Source organism: Diuraphis noxia, unplaced genomic scaffold (genome assembly GCF_037042655.1).
Source record: "Diuraphis noxia isolate RWA-SAM2 unplaced genomic scaffold, SU_Dnox_SAM2 contig0001, whole genome shotgun sequence".
Taxonomy (NCBI): domain Eukaryota; kingdom Metazoa; phylum Arthropoda; class Insecta; order Hemiptera; family Aphididae; genus Diuraphis; species Diuraphis noxia.
The window spans coordinates 2,140,872-2,168,614 of NW_028301711.1; the positions used below are offsets into that span (position 1 = coordinate 2,140,872).

The 27,743-nt window shown below is 29.8% G+C and overlaps 1 long non-coding RNA gene and 3 pseudogenes across 2 annotated transcripts in view; 2 read left to right on the forward strand and 2 right to left on the reverse strand.

Moving 5' to 3' along the window:
- Window positions 1–27,743, reverse strand: part of LOC149059276 (uncharacterized) — a 282,105-nt pseudogene that overhangs the window by 5,139 nt on the left and 249,223 nt on the right. Inside the window, exons 9-11 of the transcript XR_016190914.1 lie at window positions 2,133–2,647; window positions 1,519–1,741; window positions 1,351–1,363 (exon numbers count right to left, since the gene is read on the reverse strand). The product of XR_016190914.1 is annotated as an uncharacterized LOC149059276 (transcript). The remainder of the gene's footprint in view (window positions 1–1,350; window positions 1,364–1,518; window positions 1,742–2,132; window positions 2,648–27,743) is intronic.
- On the forward strand, window positions 4,875–6,590 carry LOC149059278 (uncharacterized; annotated as a pseudogene).
- On the reverse strand, window positions 14,066–26,679 carry LOC149059279 (uncharacterized; annotated as a pseudogene).
- Window positions 17,407–17,725, forward strand: LOC149059280 (uncharacterized). The gene is made up of 2 exons (XR_016189355.1): window positions 17,407–17,502; window positions 17,603–17,725. It is a non-coding gene; the product is annotated as an uncharacterized LOC149059280 (long non-coding RNA).

The window sequence follows — 27,743 nt, forward strand, 5'->3', positions numbered from 1 at the left end:
TAACATAAAATCAATCCGGAATGCCACAGGTACATTACAAGCTATTTATGTATTTTTTAAAACGCCTAAAAGGCAAAATGTATTGAAAAAAACAATTGACGAAATTGCACCAGAAAACAAGAAAAAAAAACTAAAGGATTTATGTCCCACTAGATGGGTGGAACGACACGAATCAGTAATGGTGTTTTTAGAACTATTTGACTCAGTTATTGAAGCTTTAGAAGAAATTTCCAATTGGGTAGATAGAGAAACATCATCAAAAAGTAATAATTTACTGTGTTCCATAAAAAATGGAGAGTTTTTATTAACTGTTCATATTCTCGCCAAAGTACTTTCAATTAGCTTGCCTTTAAGTCGCCAGTTACAAACAGAAAACTTGGACTTGGTTAAAGCTATGGAGTTAGCCGAAGATGTGACTCACACAGCAATGGATTTAAGAAGAAAAGCTGAAGCAGAGTTTAAAGAAATTTATACTGAAGTAAGCAGAAAATGCGAAACCATGGGAGTTGCAATCACCGTACCTAGACTTACAAAGAATCAAAACCATAGATCAAACTTCACCACAAACTCCAGTGAAGAATATTTTAGGTTATCAATATACATTCCATTTTTAGACAGTTTTTCAAACCAATTAAGAGATAGATTTTTAGCTCATAAATCACTTGTTAAAAATTTTTCTTGTTTACTGAGTGTTCAAGATGATGATGAAGAAAATTTTGTTGAACTTATAAAAATATATGCAGAGGATATTGTAGTTGATGATAAAAGTGCAAAGGGTGAATTTTTGGTTTGGAAGCAACAGATTAAAAATTCCACTCCGAAACATGTGATAGATGCATTGAATAACTGTAATTCTATTATTTTTCCTACGATTCACAGGCTGTTGGTTATCTTAGCAACATTTCCTGTCACCACATCTACAAGTGAACGTTCCTTTTCAACTCTCCGTAGACTTAAAACTTATTTAAGAAATACCGTGGGAGAAAACAGGCTGAATGGTCTAGCTTTAATGAATATCCATAGAGATATACCTATATCTACGGCAGAGGTTATTGATGGACTTGCAATCCAATCCCGCCGCTTAAAATTCACCTAGGTTCTCAATTTATATTATTATTATAATCATTTATTTTTGTGATTTGTATAATAAAATAAAAGTTTAATATGACTTGTAAATTGTACACATACTTATTATAATTATTTCCGTTAATATAATAATTTACATCAATTAATGGTACTTGTTTATATTATTCAGGGGGTGTGGGGGGCAGAGCCCCCACCTTCCAAATGTCTTTTAAATTTCAAAACACCCCCGTAAAATAAATCCTGGATACGCCACTGGTCACACTAGAATCACCATCACCTTTTACACAATATTAAAATATTAATATAAATGAAATATCGCTTATACCTATAGGTATAAAATAAATATGTTTATAACACATATATACCCACGTATGGCAATATAATATCATGTACACATTATTTGTATAAACATATCCATATTATTATAGGTACCTATTAATTTATTGTATTTCAATCCATGTAATTCCACACTTCGCTTAAAACCTTCTGCAATTGAATCTGCTTCCATACTTGTAGCTCCTTTTGACCAGTTTAAAAAACAAGTATGCTTAGATATGGTTAAACCTTTATTTTTTGCTCTTTGGCAAACAGCACAATACCGGTTACGAATTCCGATGAACAAAATTTTTTTTGATTTATATCCAATAATGGTTGCCTGTAAAATTAAAACAGGTCATAACATAATTTATTGTATTATCGTGCCTATAAAAAGCTATTGTATCTATGGCTGTATGACATAAGCGTCAAAGGTATACACAAATTACATATCATTTTCGTCAAAAATTGTAGGACACAAGCGCCAAAGGTACCTTTAAATAATTTTAATAAATCGTTTGATTTTATCAATTAAAAAAAAAATAAATTTCAATTATAAACATAACGATATAGTTCTAAATTGAATATTTATTAGGCCTATACCTAACCTACCTATAGACTTTGGCGCTTTCATACCATATGACTTTTTTTTATTATCTCAATTTGGCGCTTATATCTCTCACCGGTATCTATAAAGATTTGACTAAAAACTAAAGTTTATTAGAACTTACTACGCCAGACAATGCATCATAATTAGTTTTATAACTTCTTTTTGACCATTGTCCGTCAGCCACTACTGTACACATTGGCGTACCATCTGTATCAATTGAACCTGACTCTATGGCCAGCAGTCTCTCATCCTCGCCAGCAATTTGCATTTCTCTTTCAGCGATTATATGAATTTGTTGACTAATATCTTCTTGAACGGTTAGAAATGTATTGGAAGACATACATGGAATATCCATTGCAGCACACAACTCTGATAATTGACTATATCCAATACCAATACCAATAGTGCCGCTTACTGCTGATTGATTGATTGGCATATAAGTATCGGGGTTTTTTTTTTCAGATTCAATGTATGATATCACGTTACACATTTTACAAATAAATTTAAACACTGTTCTAAATCCAAATTGTTTTTCACTTATTAAAGTCATATCTAAAAACGAACAACCGATGTAATTTACATGAACAGTATTTTGAATCTGATTGAAAATATGATAAACTTCTACCATTCGTCGTCCTTTAAATAAGTTTTCAGTAGTTGTACTAATAAATTAAAAAAATTTACTTTATTACTTTATTTCTTAATTAGGTACAAACCAAAATCACAATCATTTAAATTATATTTACCTATTAGTATGACTAGTGTAAATGTCTTCGTTTATAGTTGGATGTTCTTCAGCGGATTTTGTAGTTTCTACAATTGATAGTACATTACCTTCACATCTAAATATACAAAGTCATTTTAAGTAACAAAGTTATAATTATTTTTCCCAATTTAATATTGATAACAATAATGTAATAACTTACAACGCATTAAAATAATAATAGGGCATTTTTTAGTGTTAACAACTTTCAGTAACCAATATTGTATAGTGTCTAACTTACGGATTTCTATAAGTACTTTCACAAGTATTAAGATAATGACTTTCCATGTCAAATATTTCCAAATCGCTGAAATTTATATAAGTATTGTTGGATGGTGTACTACTAATAATTAATGGTGTCTCACATTGTGTACTTGGCGTACGTAGTGGTTCATTATGAATATTTCTATGTATAAAATAATTATTATAAAAATTAAAATTGTTTAAAACGTATAGGTTTTTAATACATGTATACTGTATAATTCATACATATCTTGTATTTCAATTGATATCTTCTGAGATACATTAGCTTTAAATTCAGATGACTCAATTACATCATCTTCGTGTAAAACATGATCTAAATGGTGGAATGGGTGAATAGTAGAACTATAAAATGATTAATGAATAAATAATTGATTTTATATATAAATTAAAGGTAGAACATAATTATGTTGTATAAAATAATTAGTATATTACCAATCAAGTGTAGAAGTAGATGATGAACCTGGAAGGGAATAGTCGGCTCCTAAAGTACGTGGGTCAAAATTGTTGTTTCTAAAAAAAAGTTTGTATGACACAATAATATTTTATAGTTTTGAAATATATCCGTGATTACCTTATTTGTTCAATATTAGATTGATCATTCACAGTTCCTTCGTTCATCGAATTTTTTAATTTTTTTAAACGATCTTTCATTATATTTTTTATTGACCTTTTTCTAGAAACAAACTGTGGTTTTTGGATTTCATTTTTCGGTGGGTCAATAATTTTTAAGTTTGATGATTGTGTATAGTTGACCAAAGTAGCATTATATTGATGTTTTCCAGTTAACTTAAAGACACTTTTGTAAACATTTTCTGACGCAAAGTATTCCGCTTTCATAATAGGTTTTTTATCATTGGGTAATAAATTCGTGCCTGTCGCTTGCCACTCGATGCCATCTGACATTAATTTCGTTTGATTATATTCTATAAAAATGTACCACTTACCAGGATGTGGCTCAAGTTTTGAACATTCAACAGTGTTGGTTACTTTATGCGGAGTTTTAAGCATTTTTATTGCTTCGAGTAAATTAACTTTTGAACGATTAGTCAAAATATACAAATTGTGTGGTTTATTATTTGCTTTGAACATGTTTGTAACTTTATAAGTAAATCAATTTTTAAACAACACAAATCACAGATCAGAGTTAATCGAATATTCACTGTAGTTACACATTTACAATGTCACATATAATATATTATGATGGCATATATACCTACTATATATATACCTATCTACTTACATTGGGCGTCACGTATCAACTAAATACACTAAACTATAAAGCTAATAATTAAATTTGAATAAGACGTTAATGAACGTCTCCTGATAATCATAAATTATATTAAATCATATCAAATGGCATAACATTTATTGTCCATTAGGTATAATATACTATATAATTATTATAAATTAAATGTCATATTATAAGCGTTTGATTTTTATACTTACTTATACCATAATAATATTTAAAATAACAATTATACGATATCGGAATAATTTCTTTCCACATTAATTTTGTGTAAAAAGACAGCCAGACAACTATAATCATTAATCAGTATAGCAGAGCTAGCTATTGTGAATACTTGTAATTTGTGTGCATATTATAACTTACTCTTGAGTTACTTATTTAAATTTATATTTTTATTTTTTACACCTATCATATTTGTTACAATACAATTCAGTCAAACTGGTACCTATTATAATATAACGTTGAAATACTAAACATAAAGTAAGTACCTATTACGTATACACCTATATACTTCATACTAATATTTTTTTTATTATTATAATAGTATTATAATTGTATTAAATGTTCATTATAGTCTTGTTACAATGAAAATGGATGTCTGCAACATGATTTGTCGTACCGTGCTATTGCAGTTGCTGCTGATCAATCATATTATTTCCAGTACAAATCAAGACGATGCATTTTTCAACCTCACTCTTACCACTAATAGTCCAGGATTGCAGTACGAGATATTAGGGGAAGGTGAATTGTGTAAAAGTAGTTGGACCATAAATACATTCATAGATTTAAAATATTTAATAAATAGCCTTAGTGATGTAAAAAGTATGTTAAAAGCAATTGACCCACATGCAATTAATAACACTTACCAAATAACTCTAAATCAGTTAGAAAATCATGTAAAAAAAATAGATGTGATATACATATTATTCGACAAATGGCTAGGCATAGCAAAAAGGTTAAGCGATCATTTGAGTCTGGAGGTTCGGCCCTACAGTGGATGTTCGGTATTGCCGATGCTGATGATGTACGAAGGTATGATAGTTCGATTAACAAATTAGAGAACGATCAAAAAGATATGATACACGTAGTTCAAGACCAAGTATCTATTTTAAGGAGTACAGTAACAAATTTCAATGCAACCATAACAACATTTAATGACAACAAATTATTATTTAATAAAAATCTTAAAAAAATTGAAACAATTATTAATAACATGAATATTGAATTAGTAGACGACCAAAAACAAATTATTATTTTAAGATTAATATCTCTAATTGAAAATAATATATTTGAATTAGATATATTTATATCGAGGTTAGAAAGAATGATTTCAAATGTCCAAACAAATAAATTAGACGTTTTTATAATTACACCAGATCAATTATTATCAGAAATAAAACGAATAGAAAATATTCTATCAAACAATTTACAAATCCCTATTAAATTTAATGAAGAAAATATACAAGAAATATACAAAATAATACACATTGACCTTCACCCATTGAACGATAGAATCATATTTTCAATAAAAATGCCACTATGCATCACCGAAATTTTCAAATTGTATTACATTCTACCTATATACGTTCCAATCAATGAACACGGGCAATTCATACATATCGCTGAAAATCCAATGTATTTATTAACGGACGATGTAGTTACAAAATATTTTATTTGGTCAAATATCAATAACTGTTTAATAGTTGCTGACATTTTTGTTTGTGGTTTCAATGAAATCGTACACAATAGTATCACTGATCCCACTTGTGTAACAGAAATGTTAAAAAATTCTATAAGTAAACCTACGCAATGTGATACTTTTATCACGGAATTTAAAAAAGAATTTTGGTACGCATCATTTTTCAAAAATAATTGGTACTTTGTATGAGAAAACCCTACTGCAGTTACAATAATATGTAATAATCGATCTTTTATTCGTAAACTAACATTAAAAAAATTTGAAAGCTGGGTGTCAAGCTCATACGACTAAAGGCGTATTAATAACAGAACAAATTGTAGAGTCGTCATTTGTAACACTTCCTTTAGAATTAAGTATTTTAAACGATTCATGTTGCAATATTACACTTCATCAACGCTTTCCGAAACCTATTCATTTAGACGAAATTAAAAATCTAAAATTTGATAAAGAAGCTTTTAATAAAATAATTTCAGAATTAAATACTCAAGATGAATTACTAAATTAGATATTATTAAATAAGACGTATGAATTTGTATATACCAACAAATATTTAATCATTTTGATAATTGTTATAATAGCATACGCCAGTATAAAATTGTGTATATAAAAAAAAAAAAAAACATAGGTCAGCTTTAGAAAATATACATTTAGATTATTGTCCCGTGTCCACTGTTCCAAAATAAAACAATACATTTTACTTTATATTTTAAAATAATATTTTATGCATGTTAATTTAAATCTTTTGTACATTTATTCATAACAGGTAGTTGCATTTTATTTTTTTAAGAATTTATTAACGCATTTGTTAATTATAAGTTTTAGAAATTTGTAATTTTATATTTTTAATGTGATATTTAATGCATTTCATATTTTAATATTTATAAAATAATTTATAATTAATTGTACAATTAATAATTATACAATTACATATTAAGAAATTAAAATAATTATAATAGGTACTTATGAATAAGCTATAGTCATAAAATATGAAATTTTATTTGTAATAATTGAATATTTATAATTTGTGTAGAATATATTATTATAATGTACAATAAATGTTATAAAATTTAATTTAATTTGGATTTTTTTTATTATATACCTAATTATTCCGATATCATTATAATGATTTATGACTTATCAAAATAAGTTGAAAACAAAAATTGTAGTAACTGTTTTATTATAATCTACATACATTACTAACCAAAATAATGTTTGGCAATTTTGTATAGCAATGTTTTTATTGGATTTACACATGAATCTTTTTATCTTTATGAAAAGGGCGTAATAATAGTGAACAAAATATGGCATAAAAACATGGTTTAGTACTTTAAGAAATACGTCTTATTGAAGCGGTCTACGGTAAAAATACCTATCATATAAATCGTAGAGGAAAGTTTTATTTAGAATCGCAAGAAGTCGGATTTTAGATATTTTTATTGATTAGTTAAAAATTAGTGTATAAAAAGTAAAAATCGCTAGCTATTTTATCATGCAATATTGTACAATTGGAGTACGATATCAAAAATCGGTCTTCTTACGATTCTAGATAAAATTCTCCTCTACAATTTTTATGATAAGTATTTTTACTGTAAACCCCTTCAACAAGCCGCATTACTTGAAATATGAAAAATTGGTTTTTATATATATATAATTCAGATACGCGCGAATACGAATGTCGAAGAAAACTAAAATAAGTAAAATATAATATTCATCTCTAAAATAATTATTTCCTTATCTTGGTATTTTTATTCTATGCAAGGCTGCGATGCGATAGAAAACCTGTTTTGATCTATGGTGCGGTACTGTCGTTATTGCGGGCGGGGTGGTGGTATTACACCGTAGGCTACTGCCGCTGTTTACGCCGTTTACGACCGCCGGACCGCAACACATGTCGGGCGTAAATTAATCGTTTTTTTTCCGAAAAACGTGGTTTCGTACTTCAAGTAATATGGCTTATTGAAGGGTTTTACAGTAAAAATACCTATTATAAAAATTGTAGAGGAGAATTTTTTCTTGAATCGTAAGAAGCCCGATTTTTTATACATATATTATTCTAATCGCCCAATATCGCATAGTATATTAACAAGTTTTTTTAAACTTTTTATCGACTATTTACTAAACTAATTAATAAAAATATCGAAAATTGAGCTTCTTACGATTCTAGATAAAGTTGTCCTCTACAATTTTTATAATAGGTGTTTTTGCTGTAAACCGCTTCAATAAGCCGTATTATTTGAAGTACAAAACCATGTTATTATGCAATATTTTGTTCACTAGTGCGCCCTCTTAATCCCACAACATGTTTGCATTTTCCTGTTCCCGCTTTACATGAGCATTTTGTGGACAAAATATCCTTAGTATTTGAAACAATAACTTCAAGCTAGGTAAAAGAAAAAACATTTAAAATAGTAAATAGTAACTATTAACTTTGTAAGAACCACTAAATTATTAGATTTATATTTTACCAACATGTAAAATGCATGTAATTTAATACAGTTCAGTGACTTTTTAGTAATATTACAGACACAAATTTTCTGAAAAAAATTTACTTACTTCATGAGGTTTTCCATTTAGATCACTTGTTTGCAGACATAATCCTAAAATATGAATATATGCATCATTTCTACATTTTACACCCATTTCTAAAATATGATTGCATTTTACAATCTGAGAACCTTCTATAAAAGGTCTTTTAAAATCGCCAATGTATTGCATAATGTATGTTATTTCAATTACCGAATTAAACATTTTAATAAAATATATTTAGATGTAAAACTTAAATATAATTAATATTATAATTTATAATATTGGACACTGGACACTATAGATAGGTATGCTGTATAATATAATTTATATTATAAAAAAAACAGTAAGAAAAAAAAAGTGGAAAGTAAACTAGAAACACTGTCTAAACAGCATGGGCCTCGGCCGTTGGGCGACCATGTTCCCCGTTAGCCTTATCATTAGTATCGACTAGGGCGCTACCTATATTAACTTTCAATCGCGAATAGAAGCGTCACTCTCGGGCGGCCAATGTTAATGTGTTTAGAATTCTTAACGGTCTTGAAATGGTTCGTAACTTCTTGCCTTACCGCCAAGCTTACAACATCATTCTTGTTGTTACGCCTAATCATACAATAAATATGTGATAAGAGAATAATAAATTATATTTTAATTTTTGTTATATGTATAACATCAATTTTTTTCGATTTTTTTATTTGATATGATACGAATATTGAATTTATGATGGCTAATATATTTTTAAGATATATGATATAGATATTATTCAATAAATTTGTAAGTAGTTTGTTTTTTGGACATGATTTTATTAATGCATTATTATTAAACATCATTGACAATCAATATTAATATATACAATGAATATGAATTATTTACCTTCTATAAGACAATTTAACAATAAAATATATACATAACAATATTTATAAATTACATAAAATTTGCAATTTTCTATTTTTTTCATGCGAGGTATTTGCAAATTACAGTTAGTTCTGGTCAAAGTAGTATAAATTCTAAATCTTATATATAAGTTTAACAAATAGTCATGGGGGAATTGTTCACAGGGATGTTCAAAGTATACATTTAACATTAAACTTTTAAGTTTTTGCCCAACTTTTGGTGATGGTGCTAAAGTAGGAAATTGATTTGTAAATATAATGTCTAATTCAAAAATATATTGGTAAAAATTACAATCTGGAGTCATTAATGATAAAAACATAGATATAGAGCTGTGTTGATGTGATTTGAAGTGTGTGAAAAAAAAGTTCATCAGATAACTTTGTGGTAGTTCTGCCATATCTTAATATGCACGTTTCACAAGAATGCATGTTATAACACTTCATTATTAAATTTATTAAATAACCACATATATATGTAAAAGCATTTCTTTCTGGCAATTCTAATGATCTGTAATTGGTTACATCAATGGGTAATGGATTAATTTGAATTACCTTTTGGTTTTCAGGGAATACTGTTTTTAAATCTTCAGCTGGTATTTTATTTAAATTACTCAGTACTTAGTCTATGTCTTCCAAACAATTTGCACCTTCATTGTATTCAAAATAACTTAATGAAAATAATTTTTTGAAGGTACGCTGTAACTGAATAGTTGTGGGGTTTATACAGTTACCATTCTGAATTCATAGTTTATAGTTGATCATTATTACCACGCCACATGACCAGCCGGCGACCATAAATTCATATTTAAACAAATGCTTATAATTTTTGTGGCGCTACAATAATGAATCTTTAAATAGTACCATGGCGTAGAGAAGAACATGACAATTCTTTTGGTATAAAAAAAACAACATTTTGTTAATTTTAACCTTTGAAAATATTTAATGAAAATGACTATATTTATAAATACTTTTATGCACTACTTGGTATTAAATACAGTTAATAATATTAAAAATACTTAAATATTGATTAGTTTTAAGAAATTATTACATAAAAAAAAATAAAAGTATACATTTTTATGAACTTCTGAACATAATAGGTATAAAAAAATTCTGAAAGTATAATAGCAGATATAAAAAAAATACCTATTATAATAAATATAATTTAATTTACCTTGCATGGTAAGTATGTAAACAAATTATACAATTTTTAATATTTTAAATACATATTAAATAAAAACTAATATAGAGTTATCTACCTATAAAAACCAATAAATACCAATGGATACATTGTTACAGAAAATTATATTGTGTACATTGTTGTTTAAAAAAAAAAAAAACATTAAAACATTAATTTGAATATGATTTTCGTTAAAGCAATCTATACATGTATATATGTTGCAAGTAGAACAATATGTAGTTACTTTTTTTGTTTCAACACTAGCTTTTTTTGAACCGACAGCTGTGGTTTTGAGCGAATAGCAATGCAAGCACTTTTTCTAACTTTTCGGTTACGGTTATCTCTTTCTGTAGACTCTTCAAATTTGTGATTAGTTTTTCGGCCACGTTTATTTGAAGTAGTTGGACAATCTGATATAGCAATCTGCGATTGGTCTAGTTCAAGTAATAATTCGTCAACTAACATTTCACGGAACTTTGTGATGGATATTTTTTTTATCTTTAGTAACACTTCAGTGGCAACTTTGTGATACCATCTAATCGATTTACGCACAGGGGAACTATAACTCGAAAGTTGGTCAGATAGGTCGATTCCAGCTTTTCCTGCATTATAATCTAATATTATTTGTGGTTTAAAAATAGACTCATTTTTACGATTTTTTTTTACCAGTTTCGACCATGTTTATTGTGTTTAGTGGACATCATGGAAACGTTCCTTTTGTCGTGCCATTTTGCAACTACAATTCCATTTATATTTTCTCTGCCGATAATTTCACCAGGTCGTAGTTTTGTTTTAAAAATTTCGGGTAATCTTATTCCATTTGATCTTAAAGTTCCTATAAGATGAGTGTTGTTTTCTAAAAGTTCGTTAGCCAAAGGTAAAGAGGTATAGAAATTGTCAGTAACTATTGTCCGTCCAGCATTTAAAAAAGGGTTACTCAACTCCAGGACAACTCTGCATGCTAAGCCCTTACCGTTAACTTGGTTTTTACCTGCGTAAACATTCACGTCATGTGTATATCCATTCACCTCGCAAATTTTAAAAAGCTTAACACCATATTTATGGGCCTTTCCTGGTATATATTGCCGAAATTTCAAACGCCCACGAAAAGGGACCATCGACTCATCTATAGCCATATATTCACCTGGCTCCATAACAGATTGATAATTTTTAACGAGACGTTCAATTAAGCCACGAACTTTATAAATCCTGTCATCTACAGGGGCTTTCATATTGTCAGAAAAGTGCCAAAATCTTAATATCAACTCAAACCTGTTCCTAGGCATCGTTTTACCGGCAATACTATTAATATATCTGGATTTTGTACTCCAATAACTTTCTATACTTGGCATTTGCACTAAGCCCATCCATAAAAGTAAACCAATAAACTTTTTTATTTCATTATAATTTGTTGGTACCCATTTGGAAAATCTGCTCGCTTTCGATAATCGAATTTTTGAAAGAAACTGCTCGGCATTTCTATTTGTTTCAATTACAATGAGTTCGATAATATCATCACTACAAAACAAATTAAAATGGTACCAAACTGATGCATTTTCTGGAATATCAATTTTTATTGAATACAAATTGTTTTTGATAGTCGCCTGTTACGTTAAACCATGCATGATTGGTCACATTCGGACTTTGAGAAGGATTTTCAATTTGTTGAATTTCACGATAGTTACTAGTATCTAAAATTGTAGACATATTATTTTAATTTATTGCATAATTTTAGTATAGGTTGGTATTTAAAATTTTTTTATGAACTAGTCTAACTATAAATATAAGCAATTGGTATTAAAATATTTATTTGTATGTAATATACCTACAAAATGTTTTTATTGATAGAATTGATAAAATATTAATAATTAAAAAACACAGTTGAGTGAATTTTAAAAGTTTAAACCATATAATATACTTAATGTTGTGTATAAATGTTTCTTACCACTACTGGATCCGTCTGTAATCTCCGATGGTGCATGGAAATCTTTATCGGCATCTGAATCATCGAATTCACTAAAACCACTTAGGTCACTATCATCAAAGTCACAAAAAAGTTCCTTTTCGATTTCACAATCATTAATTCGTTGCCTTTTCGGCCTATTTGACGATTCCATTTTCAATTTTATTAAAAATATAGGCACTAAAAATGTACTATTTACGTAGTAGTACAGATGTCCACTACGTAACTGAACACTGTCACTGAAGAGTAATATTTTTCGTGTTCGATAAAATGATAATAATTATAAATACTATGATAATAAATCTAAATATAATTTATACATAAACAATTGTATGGTAGCCGGCATGCATATGACGTATAAGTTATAAAAATTACTTCTTACCGCCATATGCCCTCCGGCTACCATACAAAACGGTTTAATTATTATTTTATCTATATCTATATTTAGAGCTTATCGACGATCACGACAACATTAGAATTATTTTAATTGCATCAATATGTCCAAAGTTATTTATAGGAACAAATACAGAACGTTCCTCGAAAATAGTATTGGCGTGACACAAATACGCTATCGTATGGCCGCCGCCGGGCATATGGCGGTTAACGTGTTAATGTTGTGCCATTGCTTTATTGATGTGTTAAATTTTTGTAAATTAACATTTAAAAAAAATTAAACATTTTTAATAAGAAATTATTTTGATATTCAGTATTTTTAAAAGGTAAGCAAAATCGTTTTGCCCCCTTAGGTTCTAATTCATCGTCAGATTCAACGTCGTCTTCTTGTGGCTTTATTTTCATTCGAGAATTAAATATATCAAATAAATTATCAATTTCGTCTATAAATTCTATTGTACTAGCAGCTGTATTTGGAAGTGATCCATCTGTCATGCATGTTGTCATTGCACAGACAACAGTTTTACTGAAAACATGAGATGCAAATTTCACTTTCATCTTTTGAAATGGACCAGGATTCATATGTTTTTCTGTCAATTTAGGAGCTAGGCGATGAGTTCGCTGTGCATCAGAATTGTAGAATTGTTTTTAATGTTTGCTCTCAATAATTTTGTCTTCAGAAACTAATCTATAGTTAAAAAAGTTAGTTCTGGTTGATTTTAGTAAATGAGGAGGGTCAAACATGTATATAATTTCTTTTGTTCCAACTTTAAAATAAGGGTTTGCAGGTGTTACTCCCACATTATCCGCGAATGATTTAAAATTAGAACCCATATCAGATATCATGACTCTAACATTAAATGAAATACTAATTAACTTTAAAATACACTTATATATCATGTTTTTTTAGAGAAAAACCAGAGCAAGTTGAACCAACAAAATAGTACCCTATTGGCTGTTTCCACGTATCATGTATACCTCTCATCATCAAGACCATTACAGATTTTGCAACATCAGTGGTTTTATGTGTCTCTACATCATGGAATCCAACAACTTCATCTTTGGCATAATTATAATAAAGAAAAGTTTTTAATGACATTTCATCAACACATAATACGCAATCTCTTCCTTTTTTGTTCAATGTTTGTACTTTTAAAGAAAATACTTTAAAATTACAAAATCACTGAGTCCAACACCGATTTCCCAATTTTCTGTAGCCCTCTGCAAGGTTCTTAAACTTGGTAAACACCACACTTTTTTAAGAAACCAATAAGCCTTAGCACCATAAAAATGTACCATCAAAGCAAATTGTTTTTCTTCTGGTGTATACCTTCTACCTTTTGCTTTGACTGTACATAATCGAGCTTGATTTTTTATAAAACTACACATTGTTGGCTTACCAGCAAATAATGTGTCACATATATTGTTGAAGTCTGTCAACGTCACTGGTCCATCTAATCGGTCTTGTAAATTTGAATTAATGGTTGTTTAATCGAGAGGCTCCTACAATATTTGTGGTCGGCCTCAATGATTACACCAACGAAAGTTGAATAATACGAGGGACTGTCAGGACCAATATGACCATAGGGTGTCAGGCTACGACCTTATACACTAAACTCTTAGATATATAATGTGCACGTATGGCAAGGCACATACAATAGTTTATTGGTGAAAGACAATAAAGACAAATAAATAATATTAATGCAAATAATGGCTAGTGAATTGGTACCAACGTCTCAGTACCAATCAATAAGAATAATACAAAATATAAATAATAATTCAGAACCAGCAATCAGTAGATAATAAATAATACTATCAACACAGATTAATAATAATAATAAATAATAATACTACTATCAACACAATTCTGTGCTATCAACACATATGATAATAATTAATAACAGTAGGTAGTCAACAGTGGACCATGACAAATAGTGATATATAAAAAAAAGATACAATAATATTTACACGCGTCTCCTACGACCGTTGGTGACGACTTGACTGTTGATAGTAGATACAACGACAATATGCCCACACATATCACTCGTCGCTGGGTGCAAACTGCCCGCAAAGCCAAACATAGGCCGTTCGACAATAATACAATAAATCGCACACGACACGTGTATATATGTCGGGCGACCAGGCTCCGTATCACGACAACAATAATAGGACCGATAAAGAGGCGATACACAGCGACTAGTTAATATAATAATATTATGACGGCGATATGAAGAAGCGCGTCGCGTAGACGACAACACAAGTTACGAAGTCGCGAACACAAGCGCCAGGCAACGACGAGCCGTATATCGGCCAGAGTAACTACACAACGACGGGCCGTAAATCAACAAAGGTCGTCGGTGAACTAACTAGGTCAGGCGATTACGAGGTCTACGGTGTACGTACGTGCGTTATCGGCGCTAGCATACTAGACGGGCGGAGGAGATGGCACGACCGGTTCAAAGACGCATTGGCTGGATAACGACTTCGGCGCTCGAACAATGGTTTTGAGATTTGCACATTCTTTTAAAGCTGATTTCAATTTAATTTCAGTGTACAGTAATCTTTTTTTCAGTTTCATTTTTCTTGGTGTGTTTTGAGATAAAACTAGTCCTGTCTGAGTTTCAGAATCTGTAATAAAATATTTTTTGTTGGTTACAAATTTAATTCAAATGTGTAGTTTATATGTACCTAATACATATTTTTTTAATTTAGGAGATAAACTAAATTAGGATAAACTACCTGAACAAGGTGTTGAACAACTTGATGAAGGCCTTGATGAAATATCTGATGTTGAACAATTCTTTGAACACTCAGGTAATGATTCTGGTGTTTTAGGAAATAATTCGACGGGACTTAAAAAAGAATCTAAAATCAAAAACTTAATTAAAGACATGTTTTGAAAATTGTAATGTTTTAATATTTACTCTTACTGTTTGTAACATCAATATGTTCTAAAGGGTGAGGAGTAGAACATTGTGGTAGATCTACATTCTCACTGTTCATTTCAATAGAAGTGATAATTTTTAGAGCTGCATCTAATTTTAATCGGTTTGTGTTAAATAGGATCAATATAAATAGCAGGATCAAAATGGTCAGAGCAGATTCTTTTTTGAAAAAGTCTAAATGTATCCTTTAAACCAATATTATGAATCCAAGTATTACAACTATAATTTAAATAAACATTTCAATTAGAAATAAAACAAAATAATAATATGGTATAATAGTATAAACTAGAGCTAATGGCATGCTCGCATGCTCGTTTTTTTTTTCTTAATGTGTGTTTAAAACAGAATTGGGAAAAATATTATCTAGATAATTATTCAAATAAAAATAGATCAATATTCTTATATTAATAGTGGTCTTACTTTTTAAGTGAATACAAACATACGTGAACACGCGAATGTAACAAAATAAAACACGTATGATTAATATACGTCAATTTAATAAATGCTAAATGCTAAAACACGTGAACCCTTAAAAATCGTAATCACGTGAATAATTTTAATTTGTATTATTTACAGTAACACGAATAAATTATTCGATAACAAACCCGTTTTTTTAAAACGAAATCGAAACATTTTACAAAATAGTAGTTAATAAAAAATAATAAACAAACGAAACTCTTCAATTATTTCTCGATAATAAATTAAATAGATACAAAAATATAATAAATATTTTTTTTTTTTTTTTTAATACATTATATAGAATATGAAATATGTAATTATGTAAAAAAAAATATGTAATTCTATTAAACGAATTCCTCTATATTACGATTTTATTTGACCCTTTCTGCGTCTGTTATATTATGGAAGTTTCATTATATTTATTATTTACATCATAATAAATAAATATTAATTTTACAAAAAGAAACAATTGTCAACTAATGATCTTTCTCCTACAAATAAAAATATATAGCTCTAAGTAATTGAAGGCGTAAATACGTCAATATATAAATTCAAGGAAAATTTTAAGAAATGGGTCTTATAAATCAAACCTTAATATGAAGCACTCAGATTTTCAAAAATCAATCGTAAAAAAGCCAATTAAAAAAAAAACAGTTAGGTATTTTTACTAAGGGTTCCTCCAGTGGCGGTTATTAGGGGGGGGGGGTGCCCCCCCCCCTTGGATTATTTTGTGTTATGTTCTCTACGTCATATTATTTTCAGAATATTATTTTTTATTTTTTATATCAGCATGTACTTTGAATTGATAACAATGGAACAATATATGTATTACGTTATCAACAAAATACAGAATTACATCTATATATTATAAAGAAATACAGTCTTCTATAATAAGTATAGAAATAGAACTAATAAGCTAGTCGGATTTGGGTATGATGCTAGAAACGGTTTTAGACGTAGTTACGGAAAAGGTTCTGGTATTATATTATCAAATATCGTAACTTGTTATCACTTATCAGTTATCTGCGGTTTTTTTCTTCCGAATTTTTATGAGTAATTACTTTCCTACTTAGTACTTACTAAATTTAATTGTTCATCGTCGGGTCATGGATACATTTTTAATAAGAAGTAATGCGGTTTCTCAACCATCTGCAAACATTAATGAGGTGAGTTAAATCTTTACAACTTACAAGTAGGTAAAACAAAAAATATAATTTAGGTAAGAAATTAACATACATTTTTATGTATGTTGGTTAACTATTTCAGACAAATATTAATAAAGACAAACTGAAACGTCCTGTGGAAAATGCTGAAAACACAGAAACTGCTGTTCCTTCTATAATTTCTAAAACTGTAAGTGTCTACTTCCTACTTACATTTAATTTTTAATCTACTTATTATCATCAAAACACATACCTATTACAATTACATTGTAAGACAAACAATTTTTATTTTTATTCGAATTTACATATTAATAGTTTTCTCCCAGAGTTATATTGCATATACCATGAGTACAATAATTTAATAATTATTGTAATTTGTAGGCTGAAATTGATCAAAATTCAAGTCCCTTCAATATGGATGTAGGACTATATAGCTGTGGAAATGTTCAAATTGATGACCATCTACACTTGAATGTGATTCAAAATAGTTCTGTCCCAACTTCTAACTTTGAATATCCTTTTTCTGTTCATTTTTAAAAAGGTGTAACGATCGAAATTGTAATTAATATTAATAATATTATAAACCATTATGCGATAGCGCTCTCCGTCCCACGGTCCCCTCTGCCACCGCTCATAGGCGACACCGAGTTCACACACACACACACACACACACACACACACACACACACACACACACACACACACACACACACACACACACACACACACACACACACACACACACACACACACACACACACACACACACACACACACACACACACACACACACACACACACACACACACACACACACACACACACACACACACACACACACACACACACACACACACACACACACACACACACACACACACACACACACACACACACACACACACCCACACACACACACACACACACACACACACACATCATCACGTACCTATGCCTAGTACCCGTGGTTCGGATGACCAGCCGACACTATATAATAATAACACCTCATTAACGGCCTATAATAATATAAAAGTGTAAAGTACACCGGCCAAACATATTTCTAACTAAATTATGCAACGATAAATTATATAATGCTGTTCGGTGAACAACACGCCCAGCCACGGCCATCTCTTGTTCATTACTTTTTCTTCGCTTCAACGGACAACATCATGGTCGAGTAGCGAAGAATAAAATCACCGGGGGCGTCTTCGGGACGATGCTCAACGGTCCAACAGCAAATAAAGATGGTAATATGGTTTTGTTAACGTTGTACGTAGTACGTACAACCCACATACAGTCACACCTTGGCCGGTGAATTAATATTATTAATTGTTAATATAGGTTCTGACATTTTGGTGTTAGTTAATATTATAAAATCTGATCGTTCGTGTATATATATCTACTATATTCATATACCATTATTATTTATTTATACATACACTGGTAACCAATATTCGGAGCCGTGTTTGGAATTGGTATATCGTCCATTCCATATTATTATATTATGATTTATATTTATCCGTTATGTTTGTTTGTTCGGTGTCTTTCAATTGCGGCCAAGTTTTTATGCCGTATGGCTTTTCTTGGTCATAAATTAAATTTTTATTTTCTGGTATACATTAAAAAACCAACCCCCATAACGATGTTTTAATTTTTTTTCCCTTTTCCAATTTGTTTATTTATTTATATAAAGAAAATCCCGCATGCCCGATTTTCGAATCTCGGCTGTGGGTTGGCGACCTTTACCAGCCTCGTCCATGTACACTCCACGCCGAATCTGGGTATGGCCTCGTGCGAATTGTTACAAAGGCAAAGAAGGCAAGCGTTTTCTCAGGGAAAATCATTTTAAAAGTTACCCCTGGTTAGCATATTCCACTTCAAAAGAAGGACTTTTTTGTTAAATTTGTGTATTATTTAAAGAAAGTAATCAAGGAGGAAAACACTAAACAGAAAATTTAAAAACACTCGTAACTACTCCCTTAAAAAAGTTTTCAAAATTATTGGGTAAAGATGGTTTTCTTGAAGTACATCAAAATAATTTGTATCACAAATATGCACTTCAAAGAGCTGATCAATTTAAATCTACCATTCTTAATCCCGAGAAAAATATTTTAAACTTGGTAAATGCTGATCGTTTGAAAAAAATTACTGAAAATTGAGATCGCTTGAAACCTATAATTCAATCTATGATATTTTTGAGGAAACAAAATATTCCATTGCGTGGCCATAGAGATGATGGAGCTCTATTAGCAAATAACAATCATCATAAAATGAATAATGAAGGGAACTTTAGAGAGCTTTTAAGGTTCAGGGTTAAATCAGATGACAAAATATTAGAGCAGCACTTACTCACAACACACTCAAAAGCAACTTATATTAGTTCAAATGTTCAAAATCAATTAATTGATTGTTTCAAGGAAGAAATACAATCATAAATTATCAAAGAAATAAAACAAAGTAGATTCTACAGCATAATGTTTGATGAAACTACAGATTTGTCACATGTATCACAAATGAGTTTGGTTTTTCGTTATGTTTTTAATGATAAAATCAAAGAAAATTTTATTGAGTTTATTGACTGTCATCGTGAAGCGTATGGCAAAATAGATGATAGTGAAGATGTTGAACCAAAATTATCTGGTGAACATTTAGGCCAAATTGTAATAGATTTGTTAAACAAATTTTCATTAAATCTACATGATTGTATTGGAATCACAACAGACGGATGTTCTGTTATGATATCGAAAGCTCGTGGTGCTGTCCAGCACATTCAAAAGTTTGCAAAAAATGCAATCTATAGCCCATGTGCAAATCATTCTTTAAATTTATGTATATCTAAATCGTCAACAGTACAATTTGTAAGAAATTCTGTTGGTGTTATCAAAGAAGTAGTGGCTTTTTTTAATTCTTCTTCAAAAAGGAATTTTGTTCTAAAAAGTACTCTGAAAAATCATTCTTTAAAAAATGTATGTGAAACGCGCTGGATTGATAGACATGACAGCATTTTATTGTTTTCTATCTCATTTACAGACATACTTATTGCATTAAATAAAATATCTGAATGGTCAGAATCTGAATCTGCAACCAAAGCCAAAATGTTGATAAGTGCTTTAGAGAATTGTGAATTTATTTTAACTATGTTTACTCTGGTAAATATTCTGAGTATTACATTACCTATTAGCAAATGTCTTCAAGGAAAAGAAAGGGATTATATTAGTGCAACAAATATTATTCAGTTGGTTTTAGATAACTTATCCAATAAACGTACAAATTGTGATCAGTATTTTAATAAAATATATAAGGAAGCTTCAGAACTGTTGCATATTCAGCATTTATATTATATGATATTACACCTATACTGTTTATACTAACAATAATCATAAGTATCATATTACGATCGGTGGGGACTGTCCATCGGTTATTAGCGAGTAGAAATATATTGTACGTCATTACGATTTATACTGTTAACAATAAATGTCTATATAATACGTTTATGTTATTATTTATATTTATAATACATAACAAATTGGCGACGAAGAAAATAATAATTTAATCGTAATCACTAGTGCATTAGAAGTTTCAAGTATTGTATTCATACTAATACAAAATGGCAACTCCTAAGACAGAATCCATAACGAACTTCAATCAAGTTATTGGGTCACCTGGAAACTTTGAAACAGGTATAGATATCACAATTTTTGAGTGAAAATTGACAAATTTTTTTTTGGCAAACGCCATCGAAAATAATATTCAAAAAAGAGCCATTCTATTATCATCAGTCAGTGAGGAAATTCACAAAGTACTTTTTAGTTTATGTGTTCCTAGCACTCCAAACGATGTTGAGTATGAAACTCTAATTAAAAGTTTGAACAAATATTTCAAACCAATAAAATCGTACTTCGCGGCTAGGTATACATTTTATCAAGCTAAACAAAAACAAGATGAATCGGTGTGCCAATGGGGTGCACGTGTCAAAAATCTTGCTTCAAAATGTGGGTTTTCGTCGGAACTAACAACAGTCATTAGAGACATATTTGTTGTCGGAATGGGTTTAGGACCAATCAAAGATCGTCTGTTAGAAGAGGATGCCTCAAAAATTGGAGTTACATATTCAAATCTAATGGAAATCGCGACAGCCAAAGAAGCTGCAATAAATGACAAGAGTGGCTGGAAAAAAGAAGAATATGCAGACTTGAAGTACCAACAAAAAAATAATGGACATACTGCCAAGCAGGGGTTCAACACATACAAGGAGTCAAAAATCAAATGCGGGATTTGTGGCCGTTCCAATCATTTTCAAAAAGACTGCAGATACAAGGACTTCGAGTGCAACAATTGTGGTGAAAAAGGTCATTTGTCCACCGTATGTAAAAAGGGTAAGAAAGAAAAGAAAAATATAAAAACACAAAATAAATTTTTGTATGATAATAATGATGATGACGAAACAGTTAATTATGATCTTTCGAATACTTTTTTTTCCATAATTGATCAAAATTTTCAAAATAAAGCGGTGAAACCGTTTACAGTTAATTTAATTGTACAAAACAATAATGTAAGCTTCGAAATTGATACCAGTTCACAACATAGCGTAATTTCAAAAAGATTATATCATCAACTGTTTAGTCATATCAAATTAAAAAAAAATGACATTTCGCTATCTGATTACGTCGGCAACGACATTAAACCGATAGGAAAAATATTTGTCGATTCGGTGTACCAAAATAAAAAATTTACAATGTGCCTTTATGTTATCGACAATGGTGGTCCTCCATTAATAGGTCGAAATGATATAAAAAACATAAAATGTTTTACCTTGTTTAGTAATGAAAATGACGTAAGTATCGATAGTATTATAAAAAAATATAACAATGTTTTTAAAGATGAAATAGGTACTTTTAACAAATACGAAATTTCATTAAATATCAAAGCGGGGGCAGTACCTAAATTTTACAAACATAGGTCTATTCCATTAGCATTAAAGGGAAAAGTTGAAACCGAAATTGAGCGTTTAATCAAAAGCAACATTTTAGTTCCCGTCGACCACAGCGAATGGGCAACTCCAATAGTACCAATATTAAAACCAGACGGCACGGTTAGAATTTGCGGTAATTTTAAAATAACAATAAATCCAGTATTAGAAGGGACTGAATACCCTCTTCCAAAAATAGAACATTTATATGCAAATATTAGTGGTTCAAAATATTTTTCGAAAATAGATTTAAAAGACGCATACCAACAAATGGTTATTAAAGAATCTGATCGCAAATATACCACTATTAACACACATAAAGGTTTATTTAGCTATACACGTAACCCTTTTGGAATAAAGTCGTCAGCAGGGGAGTTTCAAAAAGCTATGGAAACTTCAACAGCGGGTCTTGAGGGCATAGGTATATTCCAAGACGACATTATTGTTGCAGGTTCCACTATCACAGAGCACAATGCTCGTTTAGACAAATTACTAAATGTATTGTCAAATGCAGGTTTAAGAGTAAAGTTGAATGAATGCAAATTGATGCAAAAGTCAATTGAATATTTGGGTCACAGGTTAGATGAAAATGGTTTACACACACTAACAAAACACACAGATGTTATAAACGATGCCATTGTCCCAGAAAATAAAACATTGCTAAAATCATTTTTAGGTTTAGTTACGTATTATATAAAATTTATTCCAAACGCTGCAAATATTTAAAAACCATTGTACACTCTTTTACGTAACGGCAGTGAATGGAATTGGACACCAAAATGTGACCAAGCATTCAATAAAGTCAAACAAATTTTAATTTCGAAACCCGTATTGGCACATTATGATCATAATATTCCGATTAAACTCGTTGTAGACTCATCATCTTATGCACTAGGCGCAGTTCTTTCCCATGTGTACCTAGATCGTACTGAAAAACCTATAGCATATGCATCAAGAGTTCTATCTGAGTCAGAATGTAAATTTCCACAAATTGAAAAAGAAGCTTTAGCAATTATTTACGGGGTTACGAAATTTTATGACTATTTATATGGTAGGCATTTTCTATTAGAAACCGACCATAAACCGTTAATATATATTTTCGGTGATAAGAAAGGTATCCCAATCTACGCGGCTAATAGGTTACAACGATGGTCCTATGTTTTATCATCATTCGATTTCGACATAAAATATGTAAAATCCGAAGATAATACAGCCGATTTTTTATCACGAATAAAAAGTTCAAAATTAAAAATTGAAAATCATAATGAAGAATATATTAGTCTTAATTTTATTCACGAACAATCACCTTTCACATTAGACTGGTCTAAAATAAAAATTGAAACAAGTTGAGACACAATTCTCGCCAAAGTATTAAACGCAGTCAAAACAGGATAATGGAATAGTGATTTTTCTAAAAATTTAGAACTTAATTCATATAATTTACGAAAAACTCAAATTGCAGTGGAACAGGGATGTCTATTATGGGGTTACCGTGTTATTATACCAGCTAAATTTCGAAATAATATACTCAAGGAACTTCATTCGTGTCATATGGGTTCTTCCAGTATGAAAAGTTTAGCGAGATCATACTTTTGGTGGCCAGGAATGGACAAAGAAATCGAAAATATCACACAAAGTTGCGACAATTGTATTAATGTCAGGCAAAATCCGCCAAAATCTGTAACATCACCTTGGAAATGGCCAGAAAAACCGTGGACTAGAGTGCATTGCGATTTTCTTGGACCATTTCAAATAAATATTTTTTTGTCATTGTTGACGCAACCACAAAATGGTTAGAAGTATTTCAAATAAATTCTATGACAGCAGAAATTGTTATTCAAAAATTTTCAGAAACGATAGCACGATTTGGAATTCCAAAAACAATTTCATAAGATGGTGCAAAATGTTTCACTGGTTTTGAATTTCAAGCATATTGCAAAAATCTAGGTATAAGGCATATGACAGGCGCTCCATTTCACCCAGAATCAAACGGCTGTGCGGAATCAGCAGTCAAAACAATAAAAATTTTTTTTTTTAAATGCTCGACTGCACAATCCCAATTATATAAATTTCTTTTGATGTATCGTAATACACCTCATTCAACAACACGAGAAACGCCAGCTAAACTAATGTTAGGTCGATCAACACGTTTACAATTTGACGCGTTAATGCCGAATACAAGTGAAGTGGATATTGAACGACAAATATCACAAATAAACAATGGTGGTAATAGGATAGTATCATTTAATACAGGTGATAATGTTTTAGCTAGAGATTATAGGAATAATAACAATAAATGGCAAAAGGGTAAAATTATCAAATCCATTAGTTGTAATACACACGATGTAGAGCTCGATGACGGAACTATTTGGAAGAGACACAATGATCAGTTACTCATTGATAAATCGCTGACACCAGCGAATAATTAAATTGCACTTACACCCACTAGACAAATAAATGAAAATACTGAAAATATCGAAACCGTAGGTGCAAAACAAAATCCTGATACTATAATAATAAATAAAACACCCAGACCAATTAGATCTAGAAAACCACCTCAGCGATATTCTCCAAGTGATTATAATTAATGTAATTAAACTTACTAACACACTAACATAGTGATTAAGCAATACACAAAATACTACTTATATATATATATATTTTTTTTTAAGGAAAAAGATGTTGCATATTCAGCATTTATATTATATGATATTACACCTATACTGTTTATACTAACAATAATCATAAGTATCATATTACGATCGGTGGGGACTGTCCATCGGTTATTAGCGAGTAGAAATATATTGAACGTCATTACGATTTATACTGTTAACAATAAATGTCTATATAATACGTTTATGTTATTATTTATATTTATAATTCATAACAAGAACTAATGACAAAACATGATGTTGTTGCAAAATTACCACGAATATCTCAACGAAAAAATCAAAGGCCAAATCCCCCTAGTAACTCACCAGAAGAATATTATATGAGGTCCTTGAACATTCCATTACTTGATAATATCATTGAAGATATGAAATAACGGTTTGAGAATAATAAAAATAAAATGTTTTTGACTTTAATGGGTATTATTCCAGTCTATTTAAAAGATTTTACTCCAACCAAAATAGAATCATTAACTGAAAACATATTAGTAGAATTTGGATTCTTGAACATACAAAAGGAAGTTCTTAGAGCTGAGATAGAGTTATGGAAGTCCAAATGGGTTTTTGAAGGTACCTAACCTATTCATTAAGCATTAGAATATTTTATGTTTACCATCAATTAACTAATTATAATCAATTGTTACTTTGTTTTAGGTAATATAATAATGAACCAAAATTAAATATACCTAATAATGCTATCGACTCTATTGCCAACTGTCCATGTGTACTTTTTCCAAATATTAAGCTAATTTTGACTATAATTTCCTCTTTACCAATAAGTGTGGCATCTGCAGAACGCAGTTTCTCTACTTTAAGAAGGTATTATTTTATGATTTATTTTAAATTCTAAGATAAGTAAGTATACATTAAAATTTACATTTTAATGCTTCAGGCTTAAGACTTGGTTAGGTTAGGTAAAGATGTCTCAAGATAGACTTTGTGGCTTAGCATTAATGCATATACATCGAGAGCTTGATATTTCAGAAGAAAAAATAATAGAACGCTTTGCAAATAGCAAAAAAAGAAATATTGATTTTATTATTTAATTTTTTTTTTCTTTAAAATAAAAAATTTAATTACTTTTATAAGCTTATTAGTTGACTTGTTTTGCTTGTTAAATTGTTGTTACATGGTGATTTTTACTTTTCACATACAACAATTTTTTTTTTTACAACTAGCTAAGCATTATTTGCATGTCCTTTTTTAACTAAAATTTCACTAAAATATGCTTGAATTGCTTTAAATTTATTACTTTAGTTATATATTTATTATTCATGTTTTTGTCTAGATTAAATTCAAATCTACAGATTTTAATTTTATATAACATTATGTACACGGTTAAAGGTAAGTATAATTCAGAGGCTGTTACTTTATAAAGATTCCAATAAAACTAAACTATTTAAATTAGTTAACCTGCATTTGTAACGAATAATGGTTCAACTAATTTAAATATACTTACAGGTTTTCATATTTAGGAAAACGATGAAATGTTACTTTGTGTTGACCTTCCTTATTTTTGAAAATAACACAAATGTTCGGCATTTTGTAAAATTACAAAAACAAGATAAAAAATAATTGCAAAAAAACACGTGTAATTAATCAAAAGGCGTAAAAAACTACCGTTCAGACCAGAGTACAAGACATGTGTCATCGAAATCGAATACCACAGTTCGCAATGTTTACAAAAAAAACCAATTACAATTTTTAGTTAACAGTGTGACCCATAAACATAAAAAGACGGGGCGTATTGGTGGCGCTCCTGGCAAACAATTTTGAGTGCGCCCTCCTAAAAAAAAAAAATTCAAGGAAGAGGGGTTATACAAATCTTATTAAGTGGTAATATGCATTGACCTTTTTTTTTAATAAAAAATTGGCGGGCTGATCTCGAGCAATGCATTTCGATGATAAGTGTTCGTAACATCATGCCTTACCGTCAAGCTTACAACATCATTCTTGTCGCTCCGAAATGAAGAAAATAAAAGTGGAGGGGTGAGTGTCACTTCTATAGCAGTGTTGCCAATGAAAAAATCATGATTATGCTTTATGTAATTTCAAATAATGCCAGATAGTGTAATAGAATGCTATTTTGTTATCTTTAATTTTTCGACTCTGACCTTCGCTTCCCTCGGTCCTCGAGCCAACCTGTTATGCTATACACACTACTTCACTAATTCACAGAAAATATATCTACAAGTTTACTATTATAAAAAAAAAAAAAATAGTTATTACTGTTTTGCTTTTCCAATATTTGGATATTTGGTATAAAATGGATTTAATTAAAAAAATAAAATAAATAAAGCTATTATTGATTTTAGTATAGGTACCTACTCTGTTGTCACATATAGGTACTAGTATTATTTATCATAATATAGCTAATTATTGTTGACTCATAATTCTCATTCACTAAATTATCTACAATAATAAACAGTTCTGAAAATGTACAGTTTAAGGAGCCTCCATACTACTGCATTCAAAGGAAAATTGTATATGCTCTTATATTTTATTTAAATAATGGATTCGCATAAAATGTACAATTTTGAATTATAGAAATCAACTTTTAGCAATTTAAGTAATATATATAAAAAATAATATTGAATAACTGTCTC